This window comes from Alligator mississippiensis, chromosome 8 (genome assembly GCF_030867095.1).
Source record: "Alligator mississippiensis isolate rAllMis1 chromosome 8, rAllMis1, whole genome shotgun sequence".
Classification (NCBI taxonomy): Eukaryota; Metazoa; Chordata; order Crocodylia; family Alligatoridae; genus Alligator; species Alligator mississippiensis.
In genome coordinates, this window is record NC_081831.1 from 41,783,373 (window position 1) to 41,788,965 (window position 5,593).

Here is a 5,593-nt window from a genome sequence, read left to right on the forward strand (position 1 = left end):
ACCTGTTCCCATAAAGCTGAATGAGCCACTAATTTTCCTTCTCCCATGGTTGCCCATCTTGGCAAAGAACCAAGTTCCTAGTCAGTGCCCTACAAGTCCAATCTGAATCTGTAAGATAGCTACATTTTTTCCTAATGGCTCAACCTCAAGCACTGCCTTAACAGCCTGCACCTTTGCTACTTGTGCAGAATGAGGAGTCACTTGTTGCTGAAACACTTCCTCATCTTGCACCCTAATTCCTGCACACCCAGTATATGGTTTTCCCTCTATGTAGCAACTTGATCCATCCACAAACCAAATACTCCAGTTCTCTGATGCTGCCTTTTCTAAAGTTAAGCCTTTTTGAACTGACCATTCCAGCCTTTGATACTCTGGTAAAGGGCAGTCATGCTTGTCCCCTTGTACCACTAACCCATATGATACAGTTGGTATTGTCTGCTGCTGTTCAAAACCAACATCACAAATTATAAGAGCTAATCTGGGACTTGAAACATGTCCTTCTTTAATTTTTCCAGATATAGTTTACTTTAGACAGGAATGGGCTGTTTGGACTATTACTCTTACCCCTCCTACAATACATTCCCACTTTCTCAACATCCAAGTTAATGTCAAACACTCCTTTTCACATGGATTAAAGTTCTGTTCAGGTCCTGCAAGGGTTCTTGAGGCATAAGCCACTGATCTTTGTTCTTTTCCTTTCCCCTGCAGTAGGGTAGCACCAATAGCTCTCTCGGTAGTTGCCAGCTGCAAGGCAAAGGGTTTTGTCTCATCTGAGTAAGCCAATGTAGGAGCTTGTACCAGATCCCTTTTTAACTGAATCAAAGCTGCTTGTTGCTCTGGACCCCATTCCCACTGTGGCCCCCCCACCCTTTTTTTTTTTTTTAGTAACTTAACAAGAGATTGACTTTTCTCAGCAAACGTGGAAATAAAGTTCTGTGAGAAATATAACATTCCCAACAATGCCTACAGGGATGGCAAGGCAAATTACCCACTCAGACTATCTGGAGTTCTCCCATCTTGGTCCCAACATAATTCCTAGGTACTTTACCTCCTTGACTACCAACTGTGCCTTAGCTCTATTAACCTTGAATCCTGTTTCCTCAATCACCTGCAACACTTCCCTTATCACTTTTGCTACTTGCTCTTATCACTTGTATGTATCAGTACGTCATCTACATATGACAAACACACAACTTTGACTACCTGGAGAAAGCTTGTCCCACATCCTTACCACATGTACATGGCATATCGCTGGGGCATTGTGAAATCCTTGGGGTACTCGAATAAAACAATACTGTTTCCCCTGAATGTGAATCCAAATTTGTACCAGCATTCCTGTGCCAAGGGAATGACAAAAATGCATTAGCAAAGTCCAGTACTGAAAACCACTTTGCCCCTCCTGCTATGGCTGCTAGAATTTCAGGGTATTTTGCCACAACAGGAGCTGCGACAAGAATCACTGCATTCAAAGCTCTGAAGTCTATTGTTAGTCTCCAGGTTTTCCCACCTGCTTTCAGAACAGGCCAAATTGGGAAGTTACAAACACTAAGCATCTGTACTATTACTTCCTGACTCAACAAGCTATTTATTGTGGATTATAATCCCACTTCAGCCTCTGATGGATATTTATATTGCCTCTGTGGTGGAGGTCTGTGGTCTGGTCCCTTAATCAGGACACAGGCCTGTATCTTGCCACATTCTAACTTAACCCTTGCCTAAGCCTTAAGAAATGCCTGCATCCACTCATCTGATAAGTTAATCAGTTACAACAGGAGTCTTGATAGCTGCACATTGATGCACTGCAGAAATCACCACACTCTTTTCCTCTACTGGCCATTTCCAGAGACACCAGTTAGCTGAATCCAGCAGTATTCCTCCTTGCTGCAAAGCAGTCATTCCTAAAATTCCATTCTCACTGTCTCCTCCTGGCTTATCCTTCTGTATTCCATATTTTTCCTGAAATGTCCACTCTCCTTTTTCAGGAACAATAGGTTGGGTTACTGGCAAGTCCTCTAACCATAGGACACTGTTCCACTTTTTCCTTCATGTCATGCAACTCCTTTTCTCAAAGGAACATAAGGACTCAAAGCTTTTGCATCTTCAGGTAGTTCCCTACTTCCACTAGGATCCAGGGAATCTGGATCCAACCAAATTTTTTCATCCCAATTATAAGGCTGCCTTAAACCAGCTGTGACAGTCACCACAACTCTCCAGTTCTGCAACTGAGCCTGAAGACTATAAAACACCTCGACAGTGCTGGTGGTCTACCTCTGACCTATTCTCTTCTTTACCATCCCTTATAACTGCTCGCATTCCTGCCTGTGCTTCAGCAAGATTTTCTTTACACTGCTGAAGTTCACTTTCCAATTTCTTACATTCACTTTTTAATGCATCTTTCTCTTCTGCTATTGCCTTCTGTACAACAGCTGCCTGCAAAGCTTCTGCAGTCATTTGACAGTGATGATTTTTCAACTGCTTAACCTGTTCTTCCAGATCTCTAACCTGGTCTCTCCATGCCTGTACCTCCTCTTGGGACTAAATAACCATTTCCCAAGCTCCCTCTGCAGCCATCCAGAGGGCCCACCTAGCTGCTGCTTTTCTTTTGTTTTTTTGGTCGGGGCTTACCATTAGTAACATACAACATGTATGCCTTACATGCATCTTTCAATCCATCCACTCTATGAAAAGCCCCAGGCTTCCATGGACCAAGCCCCTTCCTTTTCACACACAGAAACAAACTCTCCTGCTCCTCCTCCTCATCCAGCCATATATTGGGTGTTGGCATTGTACAAGTAGTAACTGTCCTTTTTAATTCCCCAATGAAACTTTCTCGTACTTTTTCAGAAACATACTCCTGTGTTTTCACTGTCCACGGGACAAACAACAACAATAGTTTCTAGTTTCTCAATGCCTTAATCTGTAAAAGTTGGGACCCTTTCAACAGAAAAGATAAGAAACCGGTCTCCTCATGAGACTGAATACCATTCATATTTCCAACAGCTCTACATTCACGAAAGGGTTAATCCTGTTTTGGTTTTTTTGGCCATGTTCTCCACCAACTGTTCACACCTTGGATCAGCAGATAGTGCTTAGGGATCATTAAAGCACAATCAACTCTTAAATGAAATGTGAAATATAAACACAAACAATTCAGTGTCCTAAAATCAAAGTCTAACTTTATTAATACAACAAGTATTATCTCAGCAGTTTCTATATTCAGAAGAGAAAAAACACTTAGTACAATGATCTCAACCAATCCCAGATGTTACTTTACATTACAGAAAAGACAGCCACTCCGTTCCTGAAGCAAAGGGTGCGTCATTGGCTGGGATGATCCAGACAGGTGTTGAAAGCTGGATTCATGATGTAAATGATGATGACGACGACGACGACAACAACACTTAACTTCCTTGCTTTCCCCTTTTATGCTTTTCTTTAACTTGACGCCTTTGACGACTCCTCGCTTTTGGATTGCTCTTTCTGCAGTCAGCATATTGTTCATATTTTATCCTGTCAGTATATTCCTTTGCTCAACATCCCCATTATGAGCACACCTCTTAATTTGGCCTTTTTCCAGTGTCTTAATTTAAGCATTGTCCATTAGCCTCCTTTATACCCTTTCATTAACATATCCAATCATTTCATCCTTCTGAGTCAGCTGGTTGGTGCCAAGTTCAGTTAATTTGAGCTAGTGACAAAACTGTTACTACGTTGCGTTAGAAAAAAACTTTTCAGTGATAGAAAAAAAAAAAAAAAAAACAACATGCAAGCAAACTCAAGGCCATAAGCTGCTTACAAGAAACAAGGCCAACTGATATTGCAGACACCAGCAAAATGAAAAGTTCAGCTAACAATGAGACTATACAGAACTTTAGACTGAATGTAAAGAAAACTTTAAACAATAATTCACCACTCTATAAACAGGTGCAATTTTAAAGCATAAAATATGACAAACTACCCTAACAGGGGAAGTGACAGTGGAGAACTTACTAGTCACGCATCTGGCACCTGAGACCAGTGCTTGGCAGCAAACTGTCAATGAAATGGGGTATAATCACATCACCACACCCCCTGGATCAGCCCCTGGGCCTGGGTCTTACAGGAAAGTGACTTCTTGGAAAGATACTAAGCTGCAGCTGACAACATTTTACTGTCGTAGTACAACAGAGATGGATTGGCACCTGCAGCACAGGATACGAGTCATTCCAATGACCCACACTTGTGTGGCTCCCATCAAACCACTTCAAACCAGCTCAAAGAGAAAGAACAAGATGATATTGCTGCTTCTCCTATTTGTGAGGACAGGGTTCTCTGTACTCCCCTCTTTCCCATCACAGTTACACTTGCTTCTACCCAGTTTCAAGAAGCAAGCATTCATGAATTTCTGATTTTTAAATGTTGATGCAGCCTGAAGGGAAAGATAAAGGGTAATATATTTATTTCAGGGCATACTATGTAATGCCATTGGGCTGGTCCCTAGCTGATGTAAATCAGAGCAGTTCCTTTGAAGTCGTCAACAGGGTCACTTCTGTAACCCTGGGCACAACACTACATGCGCCCTCACTTGAATAATGGGATCCTGGGGTACCCGGTAGCCAGTAGCCCTGCCCAGCCCAGCCCCCCTGGGAAGCTGCTGCAGTGCCCCCACGAGCCTCCCCTTACAATCAAGCACCCTTGCAGACAGTTCTCAAACTATTTACAGGATTTAATTATTTACATCATAATAAATAGTCATTAAATAAGCACATGGATATACTGTCTAATAAACCCTCAAGAATTTATTTACACAGTCTCTCACTTGCACACGGTGTACTGGGGATCCCATGTGCTCTGCCCCTGGCGGGGTATCTCAGGGAGCGGGACTGTCTGCGTCCCTGCACGTGGTCTGTGGACGCTCCCTGGCACTGGTGTCCATCTCCATGCTCCTGGGGTCTCTGAGCAGCAAGCAGCAGCTCCTCTGCAGTTCCTGCAAGACAGCCTTCCCCTGCCTTTGCCCCTTTCCCTGGCTCTGCTGTGAGCAGTGTCTGGGCTACAGGCTGTAGCAACCCTGCTGCCCCACACAGCCTCACAGCCCCAGCAACTGCAGCCCCTCCCTGTGCTTGGCCTGCCCCTGGGGCCCCTCACCCCTCAGGGAAACTAGGGCAGACTCTGGAAATCCCCACCCCTGCTCTGCTGTGCTCACCCAGCCACACCGCTGCAGTCAGGTCTCTCCAGACTTGGGTTCTCCACACCAGCAGTCCCTGCCTACCCCTGCAGCTTCTCCACCCAGCTCCTGCAGGCCTCTCTCAGAGGCTCTCCAAGGGACCACTGCACTAAGACTCTCAACCTGTCCTCCCCCACCCATAGGAAAAACTGCTCCCCCTTTTATCCAAGCCTCAGCCAATCCCAGCTCAGGGCCCTTCCCAGGCTTTTGCTAAGGGCTCTCTTTCAAAACTGTGCTGGGGTTACATCACCCCTCCCACTTACAGCAGGGCTGCTCCCAAACAGCTTCACTTGCCCTCAGAGCCTACAGTGTCCCCTCTGGGACAAACTCTGTCTCTGCCAGGCAGCCCTTCCCATTCTGTTCAGGTGGGTCCATTTTTTAAAGGCTGCT

The 5,593-nt window shown here is 44.7% G+C and overlaps 1 long non-coding RNA gene across 1 annotated transcript; it reads right to left on the reverse strand.

Annotated features, from left to right (window-relative positions):
* Positions 1 to 3,159: 3,159 nt before the first annotated feature.
* On the reverse strand, positions 3,160 to 5,393 carry LOC132252210 (uncharacterized). Its single transcript, XR_009464109.1, has 2 exons — positions 4,799 to 5,393; positions 3,160 to 4,408 (listed from the first exon to the last, which is right to left on the reverse strand). It is a non-coding gene; the product is annotated as an uncharacterized LOC132252210 (long non-coding RNA).
* Positions 5,394 to 5,593: the final 200 nt, after the last annotated feature.